Source organism: Bombina bombina, chromosome 6 (assembly GCF_027579735.1).
Source record: "Bombina bombina isolate aBomBom1 chromosome 6, aBomBom1.pri, whole genome shotgun sequence".
In the NCBI taxonomy this organism is placed as follows: domain Eukaryota; kingdom Metazoa; phylum Chordata; class Amphibia; order Anura; family Bombinatoridae; genus Bombina; species Bombina bombina.
In genome coordinates this window covers 1,021,741,855-1,021,758,683 of record NC_069504.1, presented here as the reverse complement: position 1 = coordinate 1,021,758,683, position 16,829 = coordinate 1,021,741,855, and positions in this window count along the sequence as shown.

The following is a 16,829-nucleotide window of genomic DNA, read 5'->3' as shown; positions in this document are numbered from 1 at the left end:
CAAACGATAGGTACTTGGAGCTTGCACTACTTATGCCTAGGACTGTATGATAATCTAGGTCTCCCACAAGATACCCGACATGGGGTAGGTTAAAGGGAGCTGAGGTTTAAAGCCCTGCATGTGAGACTTATCCTCGAGACTGCTGAGTGGTTTATACCTTGGGGAGTCCCTCTAGATGATGCAGGACTATACTTTGGGTCAACTCATAGTCCAGGGCTGCTATGTTTTGTAGTCCGGTGATTTTACGTCCAGACTTTAATACCCTCATGCATTCGACCTAGGTTTTTAGTACACTATTACTTTAGACAAGGGCATTAACGTATACTAGATTGCCATTAACATCACACAAATGTCTAACATCTGTTAATATTATATTATTATCTGTTATTATATTATATGTTAATAATATGTTTTGGGCTTATATGTTTCTATCATGTAAATCTGTGTATAGTATAGTAATTGTTAGCCACACCCAGGGAATTTGGATTTGTATTTTATTACTCTAGACAAGAGACTCAACATATTTCTGATTTTCATTTGAAGTGCATAATTACTAGCCTTTTATAGGGAATGAGCTCTATATGTAACCTATAACCTAGGTGTCTGCCATCTACAGGCATCCAGCATCCTATCCTGCTTCTATAGCTAAGAAAGGCAATCTTGGCAGGGAGATATACAACTTCTTAGTAAAATAATACACCGCATGCTGCCATTATTTATAGCCTCCTGTTAGATTAGTTTAGTTTATTATTGTGAGGTGCTTTAAGCAACATCTCACACAGATGCCCAAAATGCTAGTTTAACCCCTCCAAAGAAAATATAAACACCCTATGTAATTCCCTCTAGTCCTTTGGTTCCACGTTGAACTCAGATGTGGGCGTGACTTTATCTAATATAGTTTTCTCAGTCAATACTTACATTATTAAAAAAGGGCAATAGCTCATATGTTTGGCAAATCCTCCTATTGACCCATTATACTCTCACAAAACCACCTCTCAATATAGAGAAACCCTGAAATCTTATACACATGAGACCATATTATCTAATGTTTATGGGGTAGAGTTAATTATTTTACGTCCAGACTTTAATACCCTCATATATTAGACCTAGGTTTTTAGTACACTATTACTTTAGACAAGGGCATTAACGTATACTAGATAGCCATTAGCATCACACAAATGTCTGCCATCTGTTATAGTAAATATGCAGGTTATGGAGAGCGCTTAATGTTTTGGGCTTATATGTTTTTATCATGTAAATCTGTGTATAGTATAGTAGGTGTTAGCCACACTCAGGGAATTTGGATTTGTATTTTATTATTCTAGACAAGAGACTCATATTTCTGATTCCCACATGAAGTACATAATTACTAGCCTTTTATAAGGAATAAGTTCTATATGTAACCTATCACCTAGGTGTCTGCCACCTACAGGCATCCAGCATCCTATCTTGCTTTTATAGCTCAGAAAGGCAATCTTGGCAGGGAGATATACAACTTTTTAGTAAAATAATACACACACTGCTGCCATTATCTATAGTCTCCTGTTAGATTAGTTTAGTTTATTATTGTGTGGTGCTTTAAGCACCATCTCACTCAGTTGCCCAAAATGCTAGTTTAACCCCTCCAAAGAAAATATAAACACCCTATGTAATTCCCTCTAGTCCTTTGGTTCCACGTTGAACTCAGATGTGGGCCTGACTTTATCTGATATAGTTTTCTCATTCAATATTTACATTATTAAAAAAGGGCAATAGCTCATATGTTTGGCAAATCCTCCTATTGACCCATTATACTCTCACAAAACCACCTCTCAATATAGAGAAACCCTGAAATCTTATACACATGAGACCATATTATCTAATGTCTATGGGGTAGAGTAAATTATATAAAAATAACTACATGTTGATAAATCCCTGGCGCCTGTGTCCGCTCTACACAATCACTACACAAGACTACTTTTAGCCCATCTGATTTCATGTTACATAATCGTGTTGATGGTTCCCATACCAATGTTTATACTAGACTATTTAATCAAGTTTGATTTTCGCTGACTACTACTACCTAAATATATGTTTCATACATATAACAAATCCCCCCCCCCCCAGAAAATCATAAAAACCTGAGGTATTCCTTTTGAGACCCAAGAGAGGTCTCCTTATTTCAGTTTACCTTCTTCTATTTGTATCATCTTTGTTCATTTGAGGTCCATGAGTGGCCTGACTTTGATTTAGAAGGTTTCACTTTCTGCAGGCAATAGGTTTCAATACTGGTTACTTACTTTGCTAAGCATACTTACTGTATATTGTTTTTTTATTATAGTCACTTATGGAATATGTTATATATGTGCCACTATATTGTAACTTTTTTGCTTTCATATTGTACGCCTGATTCTATTACCTCAATAAAAATATAAAAAAAAAAAAAAAAAAATTGCTGGCAAGTATTTTAAAATAATTTCCAAAAATAAGCTAAATTAATTTTGCTAAGCTGCCTGGAGAAGCAAACTCCACCCCCTCCTTATCAGTGTTTAGACACAGGCATTGTATTTCAACTGAGTTCACAGCTTCTAGGCATGCTCCAGCAGATAATCACTGGACACTTTTGCATTCTACCAAAACAACAATAGATATAGATACAGCCATAGAAGGAAATGTGTGGGGAGAGTTAGAGCTTTACTATTCAGAAACTAAACAAGAAAGAGTTAATGGCGAGGCACTGCAGAATAAATTTGCAGGTAAAGTAATTAAAGTACATATTATTATATGTTGTCTCTAGCCCAGCTTGTTTTATGTCCTTTTAAGGAGCAGTGGGTTTTAGGGCTCCGAAACGTCACTTAATTATATTTTGCTACAAGTCCACTGAGTGCGGATCTTTTAGTTCATGGATAACTTATATTTCCTGACACACTGACATACTGTGTAAAATGTATAATATATATATATTTTATATATATATATATATATATAATTCTTTATTTATAAAGCGCCAACAGATTCCGCAGACCTCACTGGATTTCCAAAGCTTACTTAAGTTGCTCAATTGAGCCGGTCACTGTTGCTGCCATTCGCTTGAAGGTAGATCTGTCTTTACTCCACATTCTGTGGTTGGCCAATATACGCCAGGTCTGTGACATCATCACTTGTATTTACCGCTTCTGGATGAAGGAGATTCCGCTGTGGAAAACAACTTACAGGTAGCTTCTTGCTGTTTTTCTGTTTAAGTTCCCTCTGCTTCTGCTCAGTCAGTTATTCCTCAAACAGGTATTTGCATCTTGCTTAGGAAAAGAATTTATACAAAGACTGCTTTAGCTAAACACAGTAACTTTCTAAATAATGAGTTCCCTGTAATACTCTAGCATAACAAGGTGCACCTCTTTCTCTATTTTCATTGAAAAATAGAGTAAAATAATTGAGCACTTCTGCACGAAGTTTATATGCAATTATTTGTTGCTAATGTATTTGCACTTTGGTACCTACAGGGGATTGAAAACGTAGGTTGTATATAGTTGATTAAGAAGTTTCAACTTTGTTAAATTGGATGTAACTTTCACGCAGGTGTTTCTTTGTATCAAGTGGCTGACTTTAAATATGATGTTAATAAATGAAGCCATTGTTTAAAAATTTAAAGAGTGCTGAATTCCCTTGCTTTGGAAAAATAAGGGATAGTTTCCCCTTTTCCAGTTCTTGCTTTAATCAAGTTATAAATATATATATATATATACACAGTATATATAGGAAGTAACTCATATATATGGGTATCAGTTTATTGTAATTATTGTAAGGATGCACCCACTTCTCCAATGTATTTATTAGGAGACAATAGTAGGTTGGAAAGAGACAAGTGTGTGCACCTATAATATGCATATTAATTTAGTAACATTTTAGTTAGGGCCTGATGATCAAAGCTCACCAGCATGGAGACAAGTCATGCACAATCTATAGGGGCTTTTCTGTGCATTATATTCACTGCATAGCGAGATAAACAGCTCACAAGGAAAGATTTACCCTAATAAAATTGTTTGAGGGACCTCACAGTACTGACATAATTGCTTAGATCATCTTGCAACAGCTGAGAGCTTTAGATCAGTGTTTGTCAACTCCTCAAGATGTTCATAATATCTTAGCAAGAGCACAGGTTACACTTTGGTAATGCAAGACTATGAGAAATCCGCAGTTACACCCTCCCTGAGTAACAGAATACCAAGCAGTGATTATTGGTAGGAGGAGCCATTTATAGTGGAAGTTAAGGTGCACGTTTGAATTTAAAGGGGCAGAAGAAAAGTTCATGACACAGGATGTCATTATTGTATTCAAACTACAATCCAACATGTGGTGTGCAGTACATCAATCCAAAATATTATCCCCATAAATACCTACACCCGAACCAAATATTCACTGCACAGCTTCAGTCCAATTCACTTAAAGGGACATACACCATGTAATTACAAGACTTTGCTGTTGTCTTGCAATACGTTAAAACACAATCGGCTAGATTTAGAGTTCTGTGGCCAAAGGGGTGCGTTAGCTACGCGTGCTTTTTTTCCCCCGCACCTTTTAAATACCGAGTTCACAGAATGGCTGCGTTAGGCTCCAAAAAAGGAGCGTAGAGCATAATTTTTTTTTTTTTTTTTTATATTTTTATTGAGGATCAGTACAAGCATACATGAACAGAAAAAAACAAGCATAAGAATAACAACATATAAGTTTCATATGGTGCAAATCCAGAAGTATACAGTATATTTTCAAATGGACTTTTTAGAGATATAATTTGCAGACAAAATGCCTATTATTCCTGAAAGCCTCCCAACTTATATAAGAGGCCACTTTTGGGCCCCATATGTGTTAAAAAGAAAATGTGGGAGTCTATTGCTAACAATGGAAACCCCTTTTGGATTTCCAGATCAGAACCTCATTTCTTTTTTATTTTTAATGAGAGTGTACTTAGTAGACTAGAATTTTCTATCCCAAATAGATCATGTTAAGACCCTCTTGGGTCTGGTGTATAGGAGCATGAAAGGGACAGGGCTTGTTGTTAGGTATAGATAAACGATGTTTGTGGTGCGGCATAGGCAAGAGAAACCGCGCAATTAACCCTCATTAAATAGGAGGTACATTAAGAAGGGGGGGAGGAGGTGGTTAGTTGAGCTAAGAGTACCTAACCGAAACAAACAAGCTATAATGAGACAATACAATGCACTCTATGTGAGAAAAAAAGAAATCATTTAAATAATTTTCGGGGGCGTACTGGGCTCCAGAGGGTACCTAAATGAGAAAGGAGCTAGTTCTTGTCGGGTTAACTTTATATCTAAGATACTGGAGTCCATCAAACAAAGAACATTAGCATATAGTGCGAAAAGGGAGACCATGACTAGTAGTGGCAGTACAGGTCCAGCCTGCACTAAAAGGCATTGAGGCAAATTAAGGAGGAAGGAGAATAGTAACTTGAGCCTGGTAAGCAGATAAATAAATCAGGTAGGTTCCATAAAGCGACTAGAGTAAAGGGATCACCCGGGGAGCTGTACAATTGATATTTAATTTGCCTATGTCACTAAATATAGGCTGCATTAGACTATGGGGGAATCAAGGTTATTGTTAATGTGGAGCCGAATTAAATAACGCTACTAAGTTTAGTACTAGGAGTTAATCTAGCGGAGCGCTTAATGAAGAGTGAATCTTATTGAGGGGATTAAAGGTTATATAAATCGTTCTGAGAATTTAGTGCAGTGTTTGATAAAGGGGAAGTATTATTACATACATACAGCATGTTCAACAATTTAAGGCAAGAGTGTAGCTGCAGCAACATTACTTCTATTAGAGTGCGGAATAGGGGCATAAATCAGATTTTATGGCAATAATATATTTAAATATCCCTGCTAATTGGATACGGGCCCTATACCCAACAACAGGTTAGCGTGCAAGAAAGTGTAGGTCTGCCTCAACTTAGAACGCAAGTGAGTTGCCCCTTCCTGAATATACAATGTGGAAGCAGCTAGCACATTTTCAACATGTTTATAATATTTAGAGCTCGCATGGTATAAAGAGTGAACCCTTTAGCTAAACATAACAAAAATAAATTAAACATTGAAAACTAGGACCACCTTGGTCCTAACACTTATACACCAAGATGAGCTATATAGGGAGTATTAGGACTAAACCTGCTACGCTGCACATAAATTATTATATACTATGTTCTGCCCTCTTCATTGCGCATAGGCACAAAAAAAAGAAAAAAAAAGAAAACAAAAATACTCAGCATACAAAATAACCTTTCTGCAGGTCATTGTAAACTGCTCCTTCTGCCTAGGAAACCAAATCATAGAATTTGCATTTTAGATGTCCATTTGTGGTACAGTTCCTCTGGGGATGTAAAATAATGTTCAGATAGTTGGAGTGATTCTTGATATCAACTGAATGTGAGCATAAACACACGGGTGAGCAACAAAGTTCTAACATTCCAGTGGGTACGAATAAAATAGCAAGCAAAATAAACAATAACACAAGAACAGGTTCACTATACAAATATTACTATAGCTAACAGTAACTAGAAAGTACCATAGTAGTAGGTAAATTAAGCTGTTGCATAAGAGCAGTGGGCAATGATATAGTAAACAAGCTGTACAGAAGGGTATAACAACTTTCTCCCTTATTGACTTGCAAACTGAAAGAGAACTTTATATGCAAGGTACTCCACAGGTCCTCCAACAGGAGTCATCACAATTCGCAGAAAACAGAGGGAAGGGGTCATATAGTTCCACTGACTGTATGGAGAAGTGCTATATGCACTACTAGGCTGCCTGATCCACTCGCGCCACAGACACACTCCGATACAGGTTGCCAACACAAAAAACTGACTTACGCTGCTGGGTGGCCATCAATTTTGTGTTTAAGGCCAGTTAAGGTATCAGGGGCACAATAAAAAGTCTGGATAGCCGTAGATATTCAAATCCCTAGAGAGCCGTGTGAAGATTGCAAGTTACCGTCACTCTCCAATCACAAATTTGGATCTAACCCACTCCTGTTTTCAACATAAATGTGCAGGGAATAAAGTATGCACTTGAGTGCTCTGGGGGAGTCCCACTTAAATCATGTCCGACAGTGATAGCAAAAATGCTTAGACTCAGTCGCTCCTGCGCTCACACCACGGAGCAAAGGGAGAGCCCCAAAAATATGGCCGCAGTTTGCAAACATCATGCGCCCCATATCTGCAGGTAATTTTGGGAGCGAGGTCTGATTGACTCCAAAGTCCGGTGCCTCGTCGGTCAGCTGTGGTTCAAAGTGTAAATCAGGATAGTCGTCTTCCTCTGCCCCCATTAATGTGCTTGCATATTGCATCGAGTCAGGCAGGCAACAGGAGGGCCCAGGGGACAGTATATCAATGCCGTTATTCAGATCTACGATAGTGCCAGCATTAGTCAGGTTGAGGACAACATATGTAGATTCGGTAGTTACAGCACAGCTCTCAAGTAAAGTTGCTTCCATTCTGGCGAAGTGTGCATGTAGGAGCTGCGCCACATCCTCCACCCAGCAGTGTAAGGCCTCCGTCTCAATCATATTTTTTTTTTAAAGATTCCAACAGCCAAAAATAGCCGCTTGAATGCTTGTAAGGTCTTTTGGGATTAGTAAAAATCAGAGGATCCCCTTGTAGTATGAAAGAATTTTATCCTAGGGGTAGTTAAATGAGAATTAAATCTTATTGAAGCCAGGAGCTCCATTCATGCACGTCTGGCTCCCTTGGAAGTTGGCTCCGCCCCCCCGTAGAGCATAATTTAACGCCACTGCAACTCTCGATACCAGCGGTGCTTACGGACGCGGCCAGCTTCAAAAACGTGCTCGTGCACGAATCCCCCATAGAAAACAATGGGGCTGTTTGAGCTGAAAAAAAACCTAACACCTGCAAAAAAGCAGCGTTCAGCTCCTAACGCAGCCCCATTGTTTGCTATGCGGAAACACTTCCTAAGTCTGCACCTAACACCCTAACATGAACCCCGAGTCTAAACACCCCTAACCTTACACTTATTAACCCCTAATCTGCCGACCCCGCTATCGCTGACCCCTGCATATTATTATTAACCCCTAATCTGCCGCTCCGTACACCACGGCAAGCTACATTATAGCTATGTACCCCTAATCTGCTGCCCCTAACACCGCCGACCCCTATATTATATTTATTAACCCCTAATCTGCCCCCCTCAACGTCGCCTCCACCTGCCTACACTTATTAACCCCTAATCTGCCGAGCGGACCGCTACGCTACTATAATAAAGTTATTAACACCTAATACGCCTCACTCCCGCCTCAATAACCCTATAATAAATAGTATTAACCCCTAATCTGCCCTCCCTAACATTGCCGACACCTAACTTCAAGTATTAACCCCTAATCTGCCGATCGGAGCTCACCGCTACTCTAATAAATTTTTTAACCCCTAAAGCTAATTCTAACCCTAACCCTAACACCCCCCTAAGTTAAATATAATTTTATTCTAACGAAATAAATTAACTCTTATTAAATAAATTATTCCTATTTAAATCTAAATACTTACCTGTAAAATAAACCCTAATATAGCTACAATATAAATTATAATTATATTGTAGAAATTTTAGGATTAATATTTATTTTACAGGCAACTTTGTATTTATTTTAACCAGGTACAATAGCTATTAAATAGTTAAGAACTATTTAATAGCTACCTAGTTAAAATAATTACAAAATTACCTCTAAAATAAATCCTAACCTAAGTTACAATTAAACCTAACACTACACTATCAATAAATAAATTAAATAAACTACCTACAATTATCTACAATTAAACCTAACACTACACTATCAATAAATTAATTAAATACAATACCTACAAATAAATACAATTAAATAAACTAACTAAAGTACAAAAAATAAAAAAGAACTAAGTTACAAAAAAATAAAAAAATATTTACAAACATTAGAAAAATATTACAACAATTTTAAACTAATTACACCTACTCTAAGCCCCCTAATAAAATAACAAAGACCCCCAAAATAAAATATGCCCTACCCTATTCTAAAATTAAAATAGAAAAGCTCTTTTACCTTACCAGCCCTGAAAAGGGCCCTTTGCGGTGCATGCCCCAAAGAATTCAGCTCTTTTGCCTGTAAAAAAAAAAACATACAATACCCCCCCCAACATTACAACCCACCACCCACATACCCCTAATCTAACCCAAACCCCCCTTAAATAAACCTAACACTAAGCCCCTGAAGATCTCCCTACCTTGTCTTCACCACACCGGGTCCCGATCTGTCCAGAAGAGCCTCCGATGTCTTGATCCAAGCCCAAGCGGGGGGCTGAAGAGTGACGTCCATCCTCGGGCTGAAGTCTGGATCCAAGCGGGCGCTGAAGAAGTCCATAATCGGGATGAAGTCTTCTATGAAGCAGCATCTTCAATCTTCTTTCTTCCGGAGCCATCATCTTCCAGCCGACGCGGAACATCCTCTTCTACCGACGCCTACTCGCCGAATGACGGTTCCTTTAAATGACGTCATCCAAGATGGCGTCCGTCGAATTCCGATTGGCTGATAGGATTCTATCAGCCAATCGGAATTAAGGTAGGAAAATTCTGATTGGCTGATGGAATCAGCCAATCAGATTGAGCTCGCATTCTATTGGCTGATCGGAACAGCCAATACAATGCGAGCTCAATCTGATTGGCTGATTGGAATCCCTAATTTTAATTCCGATTGGCTGATAGAATCCTATCAGCCAATCGGAATTCGAGGGACGCCATCTTGGATGACGTCATTTAAAGGAACCGTCATTCGGCGAGTAGGCGTCGCTTGAAGAGGTTGGATCCGCGTCAGCTGGGAAGAAGATGGCTCCGCTCCGCTCCAGAAGAAAGAAGATTGAAGATGCGGCTTGATAGAAGACTTCATCCCGATGATGGAGTTCCGACTTCAGCCCGATGATGGAGTTCTTCAGCCGCCGCTTGGATCAAGACTTCGGACCCTCTTCTGGACCGATCGCTGAACCCGGTGAGGTGAAGACAAGGTAGGGAGATCTTCAGGGGCTTAGTGTTAGGTTTATTTAAGGGGGGTTTGGGTTAGATTAGGGGTATGTGGGTGGTGGGTTGTAATGTTGGGGGGGTATTGTATGTTTTTTTTTTACAGGCAAAAGAGCTGAATTCTTTGGGGCATGCCCCGCAAAGGGCCCTTTTCAGGGCTGGTAAGGTAAAAGAGCTTTGAACTTTTTTAATTTAGAAATGGGTAGGGCATTTTTTTATTTTGGGGGGCTTTGAGTAGGTGTAATTAGTTTAAAATTGTTGTAATATTTTTCTAATGTTTGTAAATATTTTTTTATTTTTTGTAACTTAGTTCTTTTTTTTTTTTTGTACTTTAGTTAGTTTATTTAATTGTATTTATTTGTAGGTATTGTATTTAATTAATTTATTGATAGTGTAGTGTTAGGTTTAATTGTAGATAATTGTAGGTATTTTATTTAATTCATTTATTGATCGTGTAGTGTTAGGTTTAATTGTAGATAATTGTAGGTATTTTATTTAATTTATTTATTGCTAGTGTAGTCTTAGGTTTAATTGTAACTTAGGTTAGGATTTATTTTACAGGTAATTTTGTAATTATTTTAACTAGGTAACTATTAAATAGTTATGAACTATTTAATAGCTATTGTACCTGGTTAAAATAATTACAAAGTTGCCTGTAAAATAAATATTAATCCTAAAATAGCTACAATATAATTATAATTTATATTGTAGCTATATTAGGGTTTATTTTACAGGTAAGTATTTAGCTTTAAATATGATTAATTTATTTAATAATAGTTAATTTATTTTGTTAGATAAAAATTATATTTAACTTAGGGGGGTGTTAGTGTTAGGGTTAGACTTAGCTTTAGGGGTTAAAAAATATATTAGAATAGCGGTGAGCTCCGGTCGGCAGATTAGGGGTTAATGTTTGAAGTTAGGTGTCGGCGATGTTAGGGAGGGCAGATTAGGGGTTAATACTATTTATTATAGGGTTATTGAGGCGGGAGTGAGGCGGATTAGGGGTTAATACATTTATTATAGTAGCGGTGCGGTTCGGTCGGCAGATTAGTGGTTAATAAGTGTAGGTAAGGTAGCGGCGACGTTGGGGGGGGCAGATTAGGGGTTAATAAATATAATATAGGTGTCGGCGATGTTAGGGGCAGCAGATTAGGGGTACATAGGGATAATGTAGCTGGCGGCGGTGTACGGAGCGGCAGATTAGGTGTTAAAAAAATGTAATAGAGTGGCGGCGGTGTGGGGGGGCCTCGGTTTAGGGGTACATAGGTAGTTTATGGGTTTTAGTGTACTTTAGAGCACAGTAGTTAAGAGCTTTATGAACCGGCGTTAGCCCAGAAAGCTCTTAACTACTGTTTTTTTTTCTGCGGCTGGAGTTTTGTCGTTAGATTTCTAACGCTCACTTCAGCCACGACTCTAAATACCGGCGTTAGAAAGATCCCATTGAAAAGATAGGATACGCAAATGGCGTAGGGGGATCTGCGGTATGGAAAAGTCGCGGCTGCAAAGTGAGCGTTAGACCCTTTCCTGACTGACTCCAAATACCAGAGGGCGGTAAAAACCAGCGTTAGGACCCTCTAACGCTGGTTTTGACGGCTACCGCCCAACTCTAAATCTAGCCGAATTTGATTGCAAAAAGTAATGATTAGTGATTTATTGCAATTGTTTTTCAATGACCAAACTTTCTCCACCACCTGCCATATTTAGGGCTTGATTTATCAATATAAATCTTCTCTCTGGAGCTGTAGTCACAAGCCTGCCACAGTGTCGCTGTAACAGTTCCTTTTGCCTCCTCCTGTTTGGCCATGAAGATGTACTCCCACAGTATATACTCTAGTGTAAGTAACAGTACTGGATGGGCTCTCTACTTTATCCCCAAAGCTTCATCAGGGTAAGTGGGCAGATTCTGGGTAAGTAGTGTACTTTATATCTTTACAGAACAAATTTCCCGGAGACGGTAGGATTACCACTATACCAAGAGCATGGGGGGTTGCTGTAGCCGTTTTTTACCTATTACTTCATTCATATTACTAATTTTACTGAAGGGAAAATTTCTTGTTAACAATTATAAGTTGTTTGACCACTATTATACAGTAACATTTGAGTGTTAATTTACTGACTTAGGGCCAGATTATGAAAGGAGCCTTAATTATCACTCCCACTCGCACACTGACTGTGCTCGACAAGTTGAAAGTAAAAAGTTTTCACTCGCTCGCTAACCCGACACGCGGAAAAAGCCAAAGTTACAATATCGCGACCGCGTATTCTCCCATAGACTTCAATAGAGCCTAAAAAGGGGAAAAACCTAACACCTTAATCGCATTTTCTCAAGTGCATTAACCCGACATGAAAATATGAATATTTCACATTCCAATGTTCTTCACATAGCAGAATATCTTCTATTTATTCATAAATACATTTTTATACATATATCTGATGGTATTTTGGTACAATATATATATATATATATATATATATATATATATATATATATATATATATATATATATATATATATATAATTAGATATAGGTATATACATACAGTATATATATATATATATATATATATATATATATAAAAATACTTAGAACATATTCCCCTATGTGAAGAACTTTGGAATGTGAAATATTTAAAGTATATACATGGTTAAATACTTTATCAAATATGAATATTGCATAAATATGGTTTTACATGTTTTCAGCTACTTGACTGCAAATACATATGTATTTATGTGTTTATATAGGTTTTACTGTATATTTACTGTCTATATTTCACATTCCAGTGTTCTTCACTTATAGGATAATGTTATTTCTATTCTTAAATACATATTTCAATATATATGTGTATATACCTATACCTGCATATCTATTCATATAGATTTAGGTATAGATATGTATTTTACATGAACAGTATCAGATATGTATAGAAATATATATTACATAATAAAAAGTACATTGTTTTCTATGTGAAGAACAAAGAAATGTAAAATATGCATTTTGTGCATCTTGTTTTTAGATTTAAATTTTAACACTATTGGGTTATCGCACATGAAAATGTAGTAATCTTAAGGCGCATTATTGAAATATTACATATTTTATATATTTATATACCAAATAGTACAGCAGACAAATAAAACTAATTTCCCTGAATATTTGCTCGAAAGGTTTGTTGCACATATCTAATATATATGTAACAGGCTTAGCCTAGAGAAGTCTTAATTGTGCTTTTTCAGTTCTAAGAATTCGAAAAGCAACAATTTTCAAAGCTAAATTATATGAAAAGGGGGCAAAATAAAGAAAATCTAATTATATTGCAAAGTTGCTTTGCTATACATAAAAAAACAAAAATAATCAAAAACATCTCAAGGTTTAACCTTGTAGCTTGATTCTGCGACCTCTTGGTTTTGGTTCTTTATAATTGTTGACGTATGTGTTGCTACAGTTTAAAAAGAACTGAAGTGAACAGTAAAAATGCAAGATGATAAAGAGAACAGACAAAGGTTTGTGTGCAACATATACAGGCAAAATCTTTATTTACTTTGGCTTGTAGCAGACCAGAGCTGTCTATTCCTAATAATTGCCAATAATAAGCTCCATCTGCAGACCAGGCTGTTTAAAAGAATTTCTTCTTGCCCAATCATCAAAAATCATTCACAATGATAACATAAAGAGCTGTTCCTCTCTTATTCATCTAATGTATAGCTCTTTGGATGTGCTTCCTAAATATACTTTAACAAAATGAAATAAACTAACAATCTTCAGATTTAAACTAAACACATTTTATTTTCTGCCCATATTTTACACGAAAAATACACTGATAATGATTCCTTTAAAAAAAACAATTCAATAGTTATTTTTTACTAAAACATGATATAATGATTATTTTTCCCTGCAACATAATTGGTCATAAATATATGTTTTCATACAAAAATATTTTCAAATTTCCTTTTGAAATGTTCTGCTTTCTTGCCAGCATCTGTATAAATACAAGGCATCAATAATATAGATGCATCTGTTCATAATAAAATGGAATAAGATAAAATGCAAACAAAAATAAAAAAACACATCAGTTATCTATCTGAACATAGCCTATCGCCATTTTAGCCTTCTCTTGTTGCAACTTACATACCAAATATTTTGAACAGTTGTATTATATGCAGCAATATGCAAAATATTGATGTGGTTAAAATTATAACAACACTAAGAAATAATCTGTAATTCATTTAAGTATTTTAAAGAAAGATTTTCAGAATGCAACTAGTTATTCTAGAGACAAGTTAAATGTTGCAAAAAACAAATGATAAATGTAAATAAAAAGCTAGATCAGTTTTGTCCTCTTTATAGATTAACTGTGCATGTCTTGATTCAAAGTTGTTTTTATATAGGAGACTATTTTACAGGATTTAAAGAAAGTTTTCACTGCCCCACAGATTAAAAAATTACCAGTTGATCACCCTTGAGCTAAGCAATCACATTGTATGAAATATGAGTTACGCATTTGACGGTCATTCCTAAGTATGAATCTTATAATGATACTTTCATTCTCTTTAGAATATACAGTCGATAAAAATGGTATTCCAATCTAATTAGTCTAATACAAAAGATGTTAGACCAGAATCAGTGAGCAGGAATTTATTAAAGTTTTGACCCTTGCCTCTCAACCTCTGCACTGCTTTAGTAACTAGTAATATGTAGATCACTGTCAAATGAGGAATACCAATGATTCATTTATTTATCTGGTTTCTCTGCTGCCTTATTAAACTAAATGGTGAATCTTCTAAAGATTTATGTTGTGTCCTTCAGATATTGTGCACTAATAAACTATACGTGTATGTAAGATAATGTGAAGAAAAAGCATTGACTTTATTCTCCTACACATATTTGAATATTGGCTACATCCGCTATATGCCACATAAATTAAATCAACATTTTGCTACAACTCATCTCGTAAAACAGCAATTTAAAATTAAGATTTGATCATTCATATAGAGTGTAATTATAAATAATAAAAATAACTTATATTATCAAATTCAGAAGTAAACGGAGTTCGTTTTAAATTCTCTATCTAAATCTCCATTTGTGTCTCTTTAATTTTAGGAGCAATATTTATTAATTGAGACACAGTTTACATTGTGAAAAAAGGAGGTCGATCCCAATATCCATAAAGTAAAAATTAGCCTTTATTTTCCAAATTAAAATACACACACAGACAGTATCAGGTTTTACGCATTTCGGCTGGTGCCGTACTCATAAACCTGATTAGGCACAGGTGAGTGCCCGCTTAAAAAGGTTACAAAAAAGATGGTTATTGGTTGGTGTTCAGCACACCCCTGTTAACCATTGAAGTACTGAAAGCACACAATGAATTAGTCGCTTAGACTCATCTCATAAAACAGCAATTTAAAATTAAGATTTGATCATTCATATAGAGTGTAATTATAAATAATAAAAATAACTTATATTATCAAATTCAGAAGTAAACGGAGTTCGTTTTAAATTCTCTATCTAAATCTCCATTTGTGTCTCTTTAATTTTAGGAGCAATATTTATTAATTGAGACACAGTTTACATTGTGTTATTCTAATTAAAGGGAAGAAACATTATAAATTAACATTCTAATAAACTAAAGCTCTATAGGTTACTCTGATGGCTTGGTGCAACCTAAGTCGCATGCGCAGCAGCAACATTTATTGGGACAAGAGGTCGCTTTCTGGTTGGCTGTGCATCTCACCCTTGATTATAATAAAAAATAGCTTTGGTCAAAGGGACAGACTGGGGGAGGGGGCAGAGGTATCACAAATTTAGAAGTGAATAAAACATAAAACCTGGGGCTGTATTAAGGTTTACATGGATTTTATATATTTGAAGAGCAATTAATCAATTGAACTTCAGTTTATTATATTTGATGTACTTTTAGGATGCAGTGCACTTTGGGACTGATCCTTAAAAAATTCTACTTAGCCCCAACACTAATAGATAGCTGGCAAGATAAGATAACTTATTTGGTGGTATCTAGATGGGGTCATAAACCAACTGCTAATTCCTCTAGGAATAATGATACTAAGCATCTTCCACCATGTATGAACATCTAAAACGTGCATGTATACAATAAGGTTAGCAATTTACACTAGCCCAAAGTTTGGAACCAGTGAGGTACTGCAGAAGAATCACATAATTAAGCTTTTCCTATTTTTAATATTACATTAAATATATTTATGGAAATTTCCACTAATCTGGAACTAGTAAAAATAATAAATCTGACAAATAAGAAATTAGTCTGTTTCTTAAATTTCTTATTTTACTAGCCTTGTAATCTGTAGTAAAAAAGGTCTCGCCTTCTAGGTTATTGTGAACAAGTAATACAATTTTAAAGCTCATGCAGGTTATTCTGAAATAAGATAACTCATTTTTATGACCCTATAGGTTATTCTGAACAAGTCATGAATTATAGTCTGGAAGGAATATACCTGAGTAATTCTATATCCATTTAAAAATAAGAGATAGCAATGGTTTTCATGCCAGTGTGTAAATGACACCCCCAACAATTAAGGAAATCTATTTGACACCTTATTTCCAAAGTTTGATAAACCACTGCTTTTTTAATATAAATATGTGTCTGAGGTCACCTAGTAAGGAATGACACAGTGAGGTGCAAGGTAATGCATTCTTTTAAGGGTTTGAATATCAAGTTGGGATGCTGTAAGGCTGATTAATGTATCACTTGTAACTATTGTTGAATAGTTTTTAACTTTCCCTGATAGGCAAACAATATATATGAGGCCTCTCTTATGCT